Source organism: Rana temporaria, chromosome 7 (assembly GCF_905171775.1).
Source record: "Rana temporaria chromosome 7, aRanTem1.1, whole genome shotgun sequence".
NCBI classification, from domain to species: Eukaryota; Metazoa; Chordata; class Amphibia; order Anura; family Ranidae; genus Rana; species Rana temporaria.
The window spans coordinates 13,197,268-13,214,917 of NC_053495.1; the positions used below are offsets into that span (position 1 = coordinate 13,197,268).

At 48.5% G+C, this 17,650-nt stretch overlaps 1 protein-coding gene across 4 annotated transcripts in view; it reads left to right on the plus strand.

The window, feature by feature from the left end:
* Positions 1-14,354: 14,354 nt before the first annotated feature.
* Positions 14,355-17,650, plus strand: part of QRICH1 (glutamine rich 1) — a 64,411-nt gene continuing 61,115 nt past the window's right edge. For all 4 annotated transcript variants that reach the window (XM_040358918.1, XM_040358919.1, XM_040358920.1 and 1 more), the window contains exon 1: positions 14,355-14,462. The gene's annotated coding sequence lies outside the window, so the exon portion shown is untranslated. The remainder of the gene's footprint in view (positions 14,463-17,650) is intronic.

The window sequence follows — 17,650 nt, forward strand, 5'->3', positions numbered from 1 at the left end:
GCTGTCCCTGCAGGGAGCCCAGGACCCGGCGCTGTCCCTACAGGGAGCCCAGGACCCGGCGCTGTCCTTACAGGGAGCCCAGGACCCGGCGCTGTCCCTACAGGGAGCCCAGGACCCGGCGCTGTCCTTACAGGGAGCCCAGGACCCGGCACTGTCCCTACAGGGAGCCCAGGACCCGGCGCTGTCCTTACAGGGAGCCCAGGACCCGGCGCTGTCCCTACAGGGAGCCCAGGACCCGCCGCTGTCCCTGCAGGGAGCCCAGGACCCGCCGCTGTCCCTGCAGGGAGCCCAGGACCCGCCGCTGTCCCTACAGGGAGCCCAGGACCCGGCGCTGTCCCTGCAGGGAGCCCAGGACCCGGCGCTGTCCCTGCAGGGAGCCCAGGACCCGGCGCTGTCCCTACAGGGAGCCCAGGACCCGGCGCTGTCCCTGCAGGGAGCCCAGGACCAGTACAGGGAGCCCAGGACCCGCCGCTGTCCCTACAGGGAGCCCAGGACCCGCCGCTGTCCTTACAGGGAGCCCAGGAACCGGCACTGTCCCTGCAGGGAGCCCAGGACCCTCCGCTGTCCTTACAGGGAGCCCAGGACCCTCCGCTGTCCTTACAGGGAGCCCAGGACCCGGCGCTGTCCTTGCAGGGAGCCCAGGACCCGGCGCTGTCCCTGCAGGGAGCCCAGGACCCGCCGCTGTCCCTACAGGGAGCCCAGGACCCGGCGCTGTCCCTACAGGGAACCCAGGAGCCGGCGCTGTCCCTACAGGGAGCCCAGGACCCGCCGCTGTCCCTACAGGGAGCCCAGGACCCGGCGCTGTCCCTGCAGGGAGCCCAGGACCCGCCGCTGTCCCTACAGGGAGCCCAGGACCCGGCGCTGTCCCTACAGGGAGCCCAGGACCCGCCGCTGTCCCTACAGGGAGCCCAGGACCCGGCGCTGTCCCTGCAGGGAGCCCAGGACCCGCCGCTGTCCCTGCAGGGAGCCCAGGACCCGGCGCTGTCCCTACAGGGAGCCCAGGACCCGCCGCTGTCCCTACAGGGAACCCAGGAGCCGGCGCTGTCCCTACAGGGAGCCCAGGACCCGGCGCTGTCCCTGCAGGGAGCCCAGGACCCGCCCTGTCCCTACAGGGAGCCCAGGACCCGCCGCTGTCCCTACAGGGAGCCCAGGACCCGGCGCTGTCCCTGCAGGGAGCCCAGGACCCGCCGCTGTCCCTGCAGGGAGCCCAGGACCCGGCGCTGTCCCTGCAGGGAGCCCAGGACCCGGCGCTGTCCCTACAGGGAGCCCAGGACCCGGCGCTGTCCCTGCAGGGAGCCCAGGACCCGGCGCTGTCCCTGCAGGGAGCCCAGGACCCGGCGCTGTCCCTACAGGGAGCCCAGGACCCGGCGCTGTCCCTACAGGGAACCCAGGAGCCGGCGCTGTCCCTACAGGGAGCCCAGGACCCGCCGCTGTCCCTGCAGGGAGCCCAGGACCCGGCGCTGTCCCTACAGGGAGCCCAGGACCCGGCACTGTCCCTACAGGGAACCCAGGAGCCGGCGCTGTCCCTACAGGGAGCCCAGGACCCGGCGCTGTCCCTACAGGGAGCCCAGGACCCGGCGCTGTCCCTACAGGGAGCCCAGGACCCGGCGCTGTCCCTGCAGGGAGCCCAGGACCCGGCGCTGTCCCTACAGGGAGCCCAGGACCCGGCGCTGTCCCTACAGGGAGCCCAGGACCAGGCACTGTCCTTGCAGGGAGCCCAGGACCCGGCGCTGTCCCTACAGGGAGCCCAGGACCCGGCATTGTCCCTACAGGGAGCCCAGGACCCGGCGCTGTCCCTACAGGGAGCCCAGGACCCGGCACTGTCCCTACAGGGAGCCCAGGACCCGGCACTGTCCCTACAGGGAGCCCAGGACCCGCCGCTGACACCATTACCTTTATATGAAATAATATCCTGACATGTCCAGGGCTTTCTATCTGCTGGAAGGACACGTTCCCAGCCTGCTGGAAGGACAAGTTCCCCAGCCTGCCCTCTCTTATTTCCCGGCAAATAATCAGAGAAGAAAACATTTTGCAACATTGTTACAACTTTGTAAAGCCGCAGAGAGCAGATGACAGTCAGGAAGCAGCTGGACAGATAAAATGTTATTTTATTTTTGTTCAAAGTTGACAAAAACCTATATAGCTGGATTCAAATAGACCGCCGTATCCTTGCGGCGGCGTAGCGTATCGTATTTACACTACGCCGCCGTAAGTTAGCTAGGCAAGTACTGTATTCACAGGGGGCCAGATTCAGAAATAATTACGGCGGCGTAACGTATATCCCCTTTACGTTACGCCGCCGCAAGTTTTCGGCGTAAGTGCTTGATTCACAAAGCACTTGCCTGTAAACTTGCGGCGGCGTAGCGTAAAGCCACCCGGCCCAAGCCCGCCTAATTCAAATGGGGCGCGTACCATTTAAATTAGGCGCGTTCCCGCGGCGAACGTTCTGCGCATGCTCCGTTAGGAAATTTCCCGCCGCGCTTTGCGCGAAATTACGGCGCCCCAACGTGTTTTTTGAACGGCGATGTGCGTAACGTACTTTCGTATTCCCGGAACGTCTTACGCAAAAAAAAAAAAATTAAAATTCGATTCGGGAACGACGGCCATACTTTAACATGGATGGTGTAATTTTACACCATCTAAATAGCACTCTTAACTTTACGACGGGAAAAACCGACGTAAGAGAATGCGACGAACGCGCGTACCTTCGTGGATCGCCGTAAACAGCTAATTTGCATACCCCACGCTGGAAAACGACGCAAACTCCACCCAGCGGCCGCCGGAAAATTACACCTACGATCCGAAGGAGTACGAAGCCGTACGCCTGTCGGATCTATGCCAAAAGCCGTCGTATCTTGGTTTGAGGATTCCAAATCAAGATACGACGCGGCAAATTTGAAAATACGGCGGCGTATCAGTAGATACGCCGGCGTATTTCTGCTGTGAATCTGGCCCAAAGTACTTGCCTGCTAAGTTACGGCGGCGTAGCCTAAATGCGGCCGGCGTAAGCGCGCCTAATTTAAATTATGCTGAGGGGCTTGTTTTATGGTAATGGGGGGTGACCTGACGTGATTGACGTTTTTTTACGAACGTCGCATGCGCCGTCCGTGTACATATCCCAGTGTGCATTGCGGCAAAGTACGTCGCAAGGACGTATTGGTTTCGACGTGGACGTAAATTACGTTCAGCCCCATTCACGGGCGACTTACGCAAATGATGTAAAATTTTCAAATTTTGACGCGGGAACGAAGGCCATACTTAACATTACTAGTCCAGCTATTTGATGGAATAACTTTACGCCTGAAAATGCCTTACGTAAACGGCGTATCTTTACTGCGACGGGCGCGCGTACGTTCGTGAATAGGCGTATCTAGTGATTTACATATTCTACGCCGAGCGCAATGGAAGCGCCACCTAGCGGCCAGCCTAAATATTGCACCCTAAGATAGGACGGCGCAGGCCGTCGTATCTTAGATAGGTTTAAGTGTATCTCTGTTTGAGAATCCACTTAAACTTAGGATGGCGCAGATTCTGAGTTAGGTCGGCGTATCTACTGATACGCCGGCCTAACTCTTACTGAATCTAGCTAATAGTGCCAATATCGTATAATGAACCACTTGTCTTACAGGGCACTTTCACCACCCCCCTTACTGCCCAGGCCATTTTTCAGCTTTCAGCGCTGTCGCCTTTCGAATGACAATTGCGCGGTCGTGCAACGCTGCACCAAAATGACATTTTTATCATTTTTTTTATCATTTTTTCCCCCACAAATAGAGATTTCTTTTGGTGGTATTTGATCACCTCTGCAGTTTTTATTTCTTGGGCTATAAACAAAAAGAAGAGAGACAATTTTGAAAATAAATAAATAAATAAATAAAACACAATATTTTTTACTTTTTGCTATAATAAATATCTATTTAAAAAAAAAAAAAAGTTCACAAAAAACCATAGTGCCAATATCATATAATTAACCACTTGCCTACAGGCCACTTTCACCCCCCCCCCCCCTTCCTGGCCAGGCCATTTTTCAGCTTTCAGCGCTGTGGCCCTTCGAAATGACAATTGCGCGGTCATGCAACGCTGCACCCAAATTACATTTTTATCATTTTTTCCCCCACAAATAGAGATTTCATTTGGTGGTATTTGATCATCTCTGCAGTTTTTATTTCTTGCGCTATAAACAAAAAGAAGAAGAATTAAAAAAAAAAAAAAACACAATATTTTTTACTTTTGCTATAATAAATATCTATTTAAAAAAAAAAGTTTTTTTCCCTCAGTTTAGGCCGATACGTATTCTTCTACACATTTTTGGTAAAAAAAATCGCAATAAGCGTATATTGATTGGTTTGCGCAAAAGTTATAGCGTCTACAAAATAGGGGATAGAATTATAGTATTTTTATTTTATTTTTTTACTAGTAATGGCGGCGATCGGCGATTTTTAGCGTGACGGTGATATTGCGGCGGATACATCGGGCACTTTTGACACATTTTTGTGACCATTCACATTTATACAGCGATCCGTGCTATAATAATGCATTGATTACTGTAAAAATATGACTGGCAGGGAAGGGGTTAACACTAGGGGGCGATCAAGGGGTTAATGTGATCCCTAGCGAGTGATTCTTACTGTGGGGGGAGGGGACTGACTGGGGGAGGTGACCGATCGGGGTCCCTATGTACAAGGGACACACCATCGGTCTCCTCTCCCTGACAGGACGTGGATCTCTGTGTTTACCCACACAGATCCACGGTCCTGCTCAGTTACTGGGCAATCGCGGCGGCCAGGGAACGCGCTGGGGGTTAGTCAGCGTGCTTGCCCCCTCCCTTGGCACTACATCTCTGTGCGTCTCCCCGCAGGGATGTAATCCCAAGGGAGGGGGCGAGCACGCTGACTAACCCCAGCCAGAATGGCTCGGATGATGGGGGCAAGCTTACTGAGGAGGAAAAGGTAGTGAGAAATTCCGACAAAGAACAAAAACATTTTGAAGGAAAATCGAAGGAAAAGGTAAGTGAAAAAACAATGCACTAGCTTAACTGGTTGCCGAGCAGCCGCCGTCGTTTTACTGTGGCAGGTTGGCTCCCCTGCGCGAGAGCCGTAGCTATACGTCTCTCCCCCGACTCCGTGCTCCGTGCGCGAGCGGGTCCTGTCAGGGGAGAGATGCTGATCTTCTGTTCATACAATGTATGAACAGCGATCAGTAATTTCCCCTAGTGACTCCACCCCCCCTACAGTTAGAACACACCCAGGGAACATACTTAACCCCTTCCCCGCCCCCTAGTGTTAACCCCTTCACTGCCAGTGGCATTTTTATAGTAATCCAATGCATTTTTATAGCACTGATCGCTATAAAAATGCCAATGGTCCCAAAAATGTGTCAAAAGTGTCCGCCATAATGTCGCAGTACCGAAAAAAAACGCTGATCGCCGCCATTACTAGTAAAAAAAAATATTAATAAAAATGCCATAAAACTATCCCCTATTTTGTAAACGCTATAACTTTTGCGCAAACCAATCAATAAACGCTTATTGCAATTTTTTTTTTTAATGAAAAATAGGTAGAAGAATACGTATCGGCCCAAACTGAGGAAAAAAAAGTTGTTTGATATATTTTTGGGGGATATTTATTATAGCTAAAGGTAAAAAATATTCATTTTTTTCAAAATTGTCGCTCTATTTTTGTTTATAGCGCAAAAACTAAAAACCGCAGAGGTGATCAAATACCACCAAAAGAAATCTCTATTTGTGGGGAAAAAAGGACGCCAATTTTGTTTGGGAGCCACGTCGCACGACCGCGCAATTGTCTGTTAAAGCGACGCAGTGCCGAATCGCAAAAAGTGCTCTGGTCTTTGGGCAGCAATATGGTCCGGGGGTTAAGTGGTTAAAGGAACCTATTTAGAAAAAAAAAAACAAAAAAACTTTTACAACCCCTTTAAGTGAAAAGTGTAGCAAGATAAACTGCAGCCCCATTTTCTTTTGCTCTGTACAAATTATCATTGTCTGCTATTTATTTGTGTGCATGAAGTTTATGGAGTTTATATTGCTACACTTTTCACTTCAGTATCTGATATTGGCAAGTGCTGTTTGCACAATTAGGTTTTTGTGCACTTTTTTGTTCTAGCAATTCACATTTCGGTTCGGAGCAGCGGCTGCTATTGATTTAATCTGAATAGTTTATTTGGCGCGGGTGTATAGATTCCCAGATTGTTTTTATAGAAATTACTTATTTTGTACTTGTTTTGATAAGAAATCTTTTTTTTAAACCTGATCAATAAAAGATGTTATGTATTACAGTGTAGTGGTGTTCTTTTAAGATTGGCTAATATGTATCAATTTCCATTTATGTTGTGCAAACTAACTAACTGGTGGCCCTTTGGCATTTTTTGGTGAATCCCTCTGGGGTGCCTGCAGAATCTATTCTTTGTTTCTCTATTGCTCTGTTACAGGCAGTGACCTTTAGCAGTCTCATGTAATGTCTCCAGTTGTTGACCATCTTCTGCAACATGTCTGCACTCTCTGACCATCTCCTGTTGTATTTTTGCGCACTCTCTGACCATCTTCTGCAAAAAATATCTGCACTCTCTATCAATCTCTTATGGCAAGCATGTAGTCTCAGACCTTCTCTTGTTGCATGCCCGCACTCTCTGACCATCTCCTGTTGTATTTCCACACTCTCTGACCATCTTCTGCAGAACATATCTGCACTCGCTAACCATCTATTTTGGCAAGCATGTAGTCTCTGACCATCTCTTGTTGCATGTCCGCACTCTCTGACCATCTCCTGTTGTATGTCCACACTCTCTGACCATCTCCTGTTGTATGTCCACACTCTCTGACCATCTCCTGTTGTATTTTCGCACTCTCTGACCATCTCCTGTTGTATTTTCGCACTCTCTGACCATCTTCTGTTGTATTTCCACACTCTCTGACCATCTTCTACAGAACATATCTGCACTCTCTAACCATCTATTTTGGCAAGCATGTAGTCTCTGACTATCTCTAGTTGCATGTCCGCACTCTCTGACCATCTCCTGTTGTATTTCCACACTCTCTGACCATCTTCTGTTGTATATCCACACTCTCTGACCATCTTCTGCAGAACATATCTGCACTCTCTAACCATCTATTTTGGCAAGCATGTAGTCTCTGACCATCTCTTGTTGCATGTCCACACTCTCTGACCATCTCTTGTTGTATGTCCACACTCTCTGACCATCTCTTGTTGTATGTCCACACTCTCTGACCATCTCCTGTTGTATGTCCACACTCTCTGACCATCTCCTATTGTATGTCCACACTCTCTGACCATCTCTTGTATGTCAACACTCTCTGACCATCTCGTGTATGTCCACATCTTTTTCTCCATCCATCTGCTGTCTCCTTTCATTAGCGGAGGGGGGGGGAGCCGGCCTGACACCCCCCAGTGTGTGGCACCTGGTGCGGCCCCCCCCCCCCTTAGTACGCCACTGATCTGCTGTTTCTGACACTGAATATTATGTGTGGCCCTTTACTGTTGTCAGGGGCTCTGACAGGAAGACAGCCGATTACCACTGCACTAAACAATGCCATAGGGTGGCTAAAAATAATATCAGCTTTTGGGCATCCTGATGTTTGAACGGCCTATGTATCTAAAACTTTTTAGCTATCAAAAAGAAGCATTAAAACCCTTGTACATTTCTCATTGTTTGTCTGGAAGATTCAGCTTTTTTATTTTATTTGTCCTGGTAAATATAGTCACAGAGAAATTAATAGGAAATGCAAAATGTTATAGTTGTCACCTTAACAGGAGATAAGGGAAAATCTTCCAATCATGACCACCTGTCCATGTGACAACTTCTTAAGGGAGTATTCCCCTTCCCTTTGGAGAAATTTTCTTTTCACTTCCTGTTGTGTCACCTGCACAGGAAGTGATGAGAATACCCCTCAATGGGACACAGACAGCAGGAAAGACCCTCCCACAAGTTTTAACCCTTCCATGTGCTTGGCTATCTATCTATCTATCTATCTATCTATCTATCTATCTATCTATCTATCTATCTATCTCTATATAATGTGTGTGTGTGTGTGTGTGTGTTAGAGGGATCGGACTGGAGATATCCATCCGGACCTCAGGGAAACCAGCAAGTGCAGGCCAGACATATATAAATAATATGCTTGGTCATGCTTCATTAGGCCTTGTATTGCCATTACTCTTCTTGAACTCACGGCTTCATGTCCTTCCAGGTTCCATTTATAAATTTGGACGTGGACCAATCAGGCGTCATGTCACATAAACAAAACAAAGGCTCGGGTTCCATAGGACACAATTTCACGTGTACACCGGCCTTTATTATTCAGCTTACTTGGGGTTAATTAAAGTAGAACTACAGGCAAAACTTTTTTTTTTTCTTTATATATAATGGGCCAGATTCTCAAAGACTTACGTCGGCGTATCAGTAGATACGCCGTCGTAAGTCTGAATCTGCGCCGTCGTATCTTTAAGCGTATTCTAGAAACCAGATACGCTTAAATTTGGCTAAGATACGAGCGGCGTAAGTCTCCTACGCTGTCGTATCTTGGGGTGCATATTTACGCTGGCCGCTAGGTGGCGCTTCCGTTGATTTCCGCGTTGAATATGCAAATGAGCAAGATACGCCGATTCACGAACGTACGTACGCCGTTTACGTAAGACATACGCCGGCGTAAAGATAAAGCAGGTCTCTAGGTGGCTTAGCCCATGCAAAGTATGGACGTCGGAACAAGCGTATCTTTTTACGTCGTTTGCGTAAGTTGTACGCGTATAGGGCTGTGCGTAAGTTACGTTCACGTCGTAGGCAGTGTTCAACGTATCTTAGGCATTCTAACCGACGCATGCGCACTGGGATACGTCCATGGACGGCGCATGCGCCGTACGTTCAAAACGTCATTTACGTGGGGTCATGCTTTATTTACATAAAACACGCCCACCTCTTCCCAATTTGAATTAGACGCGCTTACGCCGGCACATTTAAGCTACGCCGCCGTAACTTAGGACGCAAGTGCTTTGTGAATACAGCACTTGCCTCTCTAAGTTGCGGCGGCGTGGCGTAAATACGATACGCTACGCCCGCCCACACTTACGCCGCCCTACGTGAATCTAGGCCATATATTTTGGATAGAGTAAAGGAGGGTTATAACCTCCTGTAAGGTTTATTTTTTTGCTATCTGTGTCCAATTGCGGAGATTTACCTTTACTTCCTGTCCTATAGCCAAAACAGGAAGTGAGAGGAAATCCCTGCAAATTAAGGGAATGTTATGGGGCCCCTCAGAACTAGTGTCCCCGTTGGAACTCCCCCCACCCCCTATTACTTTTCTGGGGACATCCCAAAAAGTATGTTTTTCTTTTACTGTCACATTCAATAATAATGGTAAACAAGACAAATAGAGAGAGTGAATTTCCCTAACGGGGACACAGACAGCAATAATAATAAAAAAAATCACAGGGGTTCTAATCCTTCTCCCCGCTATCCAAATCTAAAAAATAAATAAAAGTTTTGCCTTTAGTAATCCTTTAAAGCGGGAGTTCACCCGATTTTTTTTTTTTTTTACCCTTAGATTGAGGCTCATTTTGTGAAGGGGAATCGGGTGTTTTTTTAAAAAAAATCGAAGCTGTACTTACCGTTTTAGAGAGCGATCTTCTCCGCCGCTTCCGGGTATGGTCTTCGGGACTGGGCGTTCCTATTTGATTGACAGGCTTCCGACGGTCGCATCCATCGCGTCACGAGTAGCCGAAAGAAGCCGAACGTCGGTGCGGCTCTATACGGCACCTGCATACCGACGTTCGGCTACTTTCGGAAAATCGTGACGCGATGTATGCGACCGTCGGAAGCCTGTCAATCAAATAGGAACGCCCAGTCCCGCAGCCCATACCCGGAAGCGGCGGAGAAGATCGCTCTCTAAAACGGTAAGTACTGCTTCGATTTAAAAAAAAACACCCGATTCCCCTTGACAAAATGAGCCTCAGTCTAATGTTAAAAATTAATTTTTCAGGTGAACCTCCACTTTAAGAAATAGAGATGTTTCTCTGAGTAACCAATCAGGTTCTAGTTTGTACTTTTTGGAAAATAAAGAACGCTTCCCTGCTATGGACGACACAGAGGCTTTTGCTTTTCTTTCCTGCGCTATGATACTCTTTACTTTCTTTTTAGCACCCCTGGGAATGAATGATGGAAACAGAAGCACAACTGTCACCCAGAGCAACCAATCAGGTGACAACTGTCAGAGGTGAACAAAGATAGCAGCCAATCAGACTGATAAAATAAGACAGCCAGCAACCAATCAGGTGACAACTGTCAGAGGTGAACAAAGATAGCAGCCAATCAGACTGATAAAATAAGACAGCCAGCAACCAATCAGGTGACAACTGTCAGTTGAAATAAAATAGCAACCAATCAGTTGAAATAGACTGATACAATAAGACAGCCAGCAACCAATCAGGTGGAAGATGGGAGGTGCAGGACATGGATCCTTTAGCAATAAGTGACAATTTTGTAACACTGAGTGTAAAAAAGATTGAGGTCCCCCAATGTGAGAAATCTGCTTGTATTTATACAAAGGAAAAAGAAGAACCAAACAAATAGGGGTCCAAATAATTGTAATATATTTACATATGGTACAGACATAGCCAAGACGTATTGGGGGGGGGGGGGGGGGGGGTTGGTCGCTGAGGCTGAGGACGCTTCTTCTCTGGGGCTTTACAGATGTAACAAAGTGACCAATGAGCACCCACATTCTGGCCAGGGTATAAAAGAGAATTTGGCTGGGGGGGGGACAACCAATTGAATGTCAGATTTAATCCGCAACACGAAGCGCTGATTGGTCATTCCCAGAAATGGTTCCACTTTGTGCTCGTAACCCCTTCCATATACACAGAGATGAAGCAAGTCCTCCTACATAAGTTGTACCTGTTCATTTGCTACCCTCTCTTCTCTACAGCTGTTCAAAAGTCAAGAATCTATACAGCTTGTCTGAGATGTCAGAAAGCACAAGGTGGGAAGCTGAAGGGACACCCCCCCCCCCTTCCCTTCACACAGCACATAGGATGTCAATCATAGGATGTGTGCTGGTGGTCCCACTCCTCCAGAACTTTTCTACAGCCTGTCTGATCTTTCAGAAAGTAGGGGTGGGGGGGGGGGGGGGGGGGGTTACACTCTGCATAACTCATGTAAGCGGATTGGAGGGAAGGGACACGCCCCTCTTCGCACCGCATACAGGAACAGACCTCAGGCCAGGGGTGTCCAAACTTTTTTCAAAGAGGGCCAGATTTGATAAGGTGAACGTGCGGGAGGGCCGACCATTTTGCCTGACATTCTTTGAACCATTAAAATTCGGTCTAAGTGTGTTCGTTCGAGCAACTAATACACGGCCCAACAAGAATTCTCCTGCCTTTGTGGCTGTGTGTGGTGAAGAGATGAGCTTGGGCGTGTTATTTGGATATACTGTTTTTATCGTCGTATAACACGCACCTTCACTTTAGGAGGAAAGTTTCAGGAAAAAAAATGTAAACAAAAAAACTGTGAAGTAAAATAAGGGTCATTGCCCATCAATGCAGCCTAATCAGTGCCCATCTGCAGCCTCTCCATTGCCATGAATGCAGCCTGATCGATGTCCATCTGCAGCCTCGAAGTGGGGGGGGGGGAGGGAGGGATAAGCACCGACAGATTACATACAGTAGAATCTCCTGTTTACACAGCAGCCTCTTTAATCCAATTTCTCCCGCCTCCTATGAAAGACAGAGGAGTCGTCCAATGGCAGCTCAGGAGACGGGACTTCCTATTACAGATGTCGCTGAGTAAACAGGAGATTCTCCTGTATGTAATTTGACAGCACTCGTTCCCCCTCTCCCTGTCCCCTCCGAGGCAGCGCCGATAAATACAGTATATATCCAAATTACCAGGGGGGGGCCACATTAAACTGGCAATTGGCCCCCGGGCCGGACTTTGGACATGCCTTAGGCGCTTTTCATACATGCTGTCTGTTTTTCAGGAGGACCTGATTGGAGCCTCCATTCAGCTTTATGGAGCGACGGATGTCAGCGGTGACCATCCGCTGACATCGGTGGGCCCATCTCTGAGTACCGTGCCTTGGTCCCACCTCCTACATACCTCCTAGCACTGTCCCTTGGTTCCACCCCCTGAGCACCGTCCCTTGGTCCCACCACAGAGCACCAACCCTTGGTACCACCTCCGAGAACTGTCCCTTGGTCCCACCTCCTAGCACTGTCCCTTGGTTCCACCCCCTACATACCTCCTAGCACCGTCCCTTGGTTCCCAACCAGAGCACTGTCCCTTGTTTCCACCCCCCGAGTACCCTTTCTTGGTTCCACCCCCGAGCACCGTCCCTTGGATTCACCCCCAAGCACCGCCCCTTGGATTCACCCCCAAGCACCGCCCCTTTATTTCCACCACTGAGCACCGCCCCCTTGGATTCACCCCTGAACACCGCCCCTTTGTTTCCACCCGCGAGCAGCGCCCCTTGGTTCCACCCTGAGTACTGTCCCTTGGTCCTACCTCCAAACACCGTCCACTGGTTCCACCTCCTACATACTTGTCTCTTGGTTCCACCCCCGAGCACCGCCCCTTAGATTCACCCCCCCAAGCACTGCCCCTTGGTTCCACCTCCTAGCACCGCCCCTTGGTCCCACCCCCGAGCACCATATCTTGGTCCCACTTTTGAGAACTGTCCCTTGGTCTAACCTCCAAGCACCGTCCATCAATTAAAATATACCCCACCCCAGTGATAACAGGCCCTCCCCACCAGCAACAATAGATACCCCCCACATAACATTATACCCCCCTCCCCTGCCATCATCTATAGACCCACCCGCCCCCCACCATTACATACATTCAGTGTGTTCCCCCACCAAATAAAAAAAATCCCTGATCCACACCAATGACTTTGTATTGACATAATCATAGATGAATCCTGAGGATGAGAATGACAGCCGGACAATCACTCTTTTCTCTAGGAGAGGTTCGCAATACCCCTCCCCCCCCATATATATATATATATATATATATATATATTCCTTTATTTATAATAATGACCCCCCCCCAATATCTTTATTTATAATAATGACCCCCCCATATATATATATATATATATTCCTTTATTTATAATAATGACCCCCCCCAATATCTTAATTTATAATAATGACCCCCCCCATATATATATATATTCCTTTATTTATAATAATGACCCCCCCATATATATATTCCTTTATTTATAATAATGACCCCCCCCCCCCAATATCTTTATTTATAATAATGACCCCCCCATATATATATATATTCCTTTATTTATAATAATGACCCCCCCAATATCTTTATTTATAATAATGACCCCCCCATATATATATATTCCTTTATTTATAATAATGACCCCCCCCAATATCTTTATTTATAATAATGACCCCCCCATATATATATATTCCTTTATTTATAATAATGACCCCCCCCCATATATATATATTCCTTTATTTATAATAATGACCCCCCAATATCTTTATTTATAATAATGACCCCCCCTATATATATATATATATATTCCTTTATTTATAATAATGACCCCCCCCAATATCATTATTTATAATAATGACCCCCCCTATATATATAAATATTCCTTTATTTATAATAATGACCCCCCCAATATCATTATTTATAATAATGACCCCCCCTATATATATATATTCCTTTATTTATAATAATGACCCCCCCCTATATATATATATTCCTTTATTTATAATAATGACCCCCCCCCTATATATATATATTCCTTTATTTATAATAATGACCCCCCCCCCTATATATATATATATTCCTTTATTTATAATAATGACCCCCCCTATATATATATATATATATATATATTCCTTTATTTATAATAATGACCCCCCCTATATATATATATTCCTTTATTTATAATAATGACCCCCCCTATATATATATTCCTTTATTTATAATAATGACCCCCTCCTCTCCCTCCCCAATATATATACTTATTCATATAATGCCCCCCATATATATCTTTATTTATATAATCCCCTCACCCCCCATATGCGGTGACTAATACTAGGGAAAGGATTGCATCCCCCCGAGGATAACCCCCTCTCCTCAGCGGCTCGTCCCCTTTAAGTGTACCCGGGGGCCGCCCCCCGTCTTCTCGCGAGACTTCCCCCCTCAGAGCTCGCGAGGCCGAGCGCCGGGGCCGCGATTGGCTGACGGGCTGTGAATGTAAGATGGCGCCCAGGGAGCTGTGAGGCGAAAATAATTCTACCCGACCGAGGAGAAGAATCCGAACCCCCCCCCCCCACCCACACCCCGGGAGAAGGAAGCGGGGAGCTGATCCGGGTGTGAGGAGGAGGAGAGCCGGGCCGGAGGGAGGAGGAGGAGGCGGAAGAAGGAGGGGGAGACACGCAGCTGTCTCCGGACAACAAGCGGGCGGGGAGGTGAGTGATCCGGGCGGGACCAGCCGAGGGCCCTCCGCCGTCTCTATACCCTCCACAGCCCGGGGACATAGGGAACCCCCTCCCCCCTCGCTTCTATCCGTACCCCCCCCATCCCCGGTATTCTCCACACAGCGCGCGCTCCCGACACTCGCCTGTCACTGCCTTAAGGCGCGCCCCCGCGCACCAGCTACTGAGAGAGAGAAGAAAAAAGCGCGGGGATAGCCGGCTCGCGACACGTCACACCACGCGCGGGACCGCGCCGCTGGCTCTCCGCGTTCCCGATTTCTCCGAGATTTTTTTTTTTTTTCTATTATTTCTGAGACATCTGGTGAGAGTCTGAGGCGGGTCACGTGACCGCCCGCGGAGGTTTCTGGAGATCCCAGGGAGCGCGCCCCCCCCAGAGGAGGGGCGGGGCCCCACACACACACGGGTGAAAAGACTGAGCTGGCGGGAGCGCGCGCTGTAAAAAAAAAAGAAAAGAGGGGCTCATTCACAGAGAGGGGAGGGGTCATGTGACTTTGTATGGGGGCGGGGCTTCTTCTATAGCTGATCATACCCTCTGATTGTGTGTATTCTGCCATAATGATGTAATAGAGGGCCCTGATTGGATACTATCTGACTGTATTGTGATGGTTTCTCCTCCTAATTACATTGTTGATGGGAGATCTAATGTACAAGGAAGGACAAACCATCACAATACAGCCACATAGTATCCAATCAGGGCCCTCTATTACATCGTTAATGGTAGAAAATATAAAAACATTTATATATTTTTGTATATGTGTGTGTGTGTATAATATACGTAAAGCGCTGTGAAAATTGATGGCACTATATAAGTACCTGAAGAAGAAATATTTATAATAATAAAAATAATGCCGTATTTATCGCGGTATAATGCGCTCCCGCGTATACCGTGCACCCCTAAAGTGCCCCCGAAATTCCTGTAAAAAAAAAATGTTATATGATTTCATTACTTACAGTTTTGGTGTCTTCCCAGCGTCCATCGTCCGGTCCGGCGTCCGTCTGCGGCCTCGATGGTGTCCTCCCGGCTTCTCCAGCGCGCGCCTCAAGTCGAGTCCCCGCTTCCCGCGCTCAGTTCGAACGCCTCCGCCGACATATACCGAGTGCAGTACACTCGGGTAAATTCGGCAAGGCTCGGCGTCGCTCACGCTCTGTGACTTTAATGCGTGAGCACGAGCGAAGCCAAGCCTGGCCGAATGTACCCGAGTGTACTGCACTCGGTATATGTCGGCGCAGGATTTCAAACTGAGCGCGGGAAGCGGCTATCGGCGTATATCGCGCACCCACAATTTTCCCCTTATTTTAAGGGGAAAATAGTGCGCGATATACGCCGATAAACACGGTAATAATTGTAATTTTATTTATATATATATATATATATATATATATATATATATATATATATATATATATATATATATATATATATATATATATATATATATAGCGTATCTTTGTGCGGGCGTAACGTATCCTATTTACGCTACGCCTCCGCAACTTTTACAGGCAAGTGCCGTATTCTTAAAAGAAAGTTGCGGCGGCGTAGCGTAAATAGGCCGGCGTAAGCCCGCCTAATTCAAATTGTGAAGAGGTGGGCGTGTGTTTTATGTAAATTAACCCTGACCCGACGTGATTGAGGTTTTTCACGAACGGCGCATTGCGCGGTCCGTGGAATTTCCCAGTGTGCATTGCTCCAAAGTACGCCGCAAGGACGTCATTGGTTTCGACGTGAACGACGTCCAGCCCCATTCACGGATGACTTGTGCAAACAACGTAAATTTTTCAAATTTCGTCGCGGGAACGACGGCCATACTTAACATTGGTACGCCTCATATAGCTGGGGTAACTTTACGCCGGGAAAAGCCTAACGTAAACGGCGTAACTGTACAGCGTCAGCCGGGCGTACGTTCGTGAATTCGCGTATCTAGCTGATTTACATATTCTAGGCGTAAATCAGCGTTCACGCCCCTAGCGGCCAGCGTAAATAGGCAGTTAAGATCCGACGGCGTAAGAGACTTACGCCGGTCGGATCTAATAGAAATCTATGCGTAACTGATTCTATGAATCGGGCGCATAGATACGACTGGCCAGACTCGGAGATACGACGGCGTATTCTCTTTTGAGAATCTGGCCCTATGTGTATATGACTATCTCAGATTGTGTTCTGTATGGACAGAGCTGATGCTGCGCTAAGAAAACAAAAACAATCTAAATCTCAATTTTTTTTACTTCCTTTACCTCCTTGGAACCGGTGTCCTGCGAAGAATTGTCCCCCTGGCGGATAATGCCCGCTCTGTACTGCGCAGGTGCAACGGACCTCCGAAAATCGCCGAAGATGAACACAGCTGTCAATCACCTGTGCACGGTGCATGCCCAATGAGCATGATATTGTGCCAAACGCTGATGCGCGCTCCCGATGCTCGCTCCACTCTGCAAGGGGGGGGCGGGTGTAAGGGGCGGATGGCTACAGCAAGGGGCGAATGTGTATTACTATATATCGTGTAAGGGGCAGATGGCTACAGCAAGGAGTGAATGTGTATTACTATATATCGTGTAAGGGGCAGATGGCTACAGCAAGGAGTGAATGTGTATTATTAGGGTGGTTTTATCAAGAAACTACACAGTATAATAGTTATACACCCGCCCCTTGCTGTAGTCACCCGCCGCTTACACGATACAGGCATACCCCACTTTTAAAGCGGTAGTAAACCCGCTGTTTTTTATTTTATTTTTTTTTAAACCTGAAAAGCAAAAGCCATAATGAGCTTGTATGCACCGCATACTAGCTCATTATGAAATGCTTACCTCGGAACGAGGTGAGAGGAACTTACCTGGTCCACGCAGAGGGAGATGTCCTCTTTCCTCGCTGTGTCTTCCGGGTATCGCCGCTCCAGCGCTGTGATTGGCGGGAGCGCCGATGTCGTCACTCCCGCACACGCGCGCGGGAGACTTCTCCCCGGCAAGGTCCGGCGGCCGCCGGGCCTTTAGCCGAGGATCTCCGCTGCGCATGCGCCGCTGCAGTCAGTGGCGCATTGTGGGGGGAATATCTCCTAAACCTTACAGGTTTAGGAGATATTCTTTATACCTACAGGTAAGCCTCATTATAGGCTTACCTGTAGGTTAGTACAGAGTATACTACCACTTTAAGCGCACTATTATTATTATTA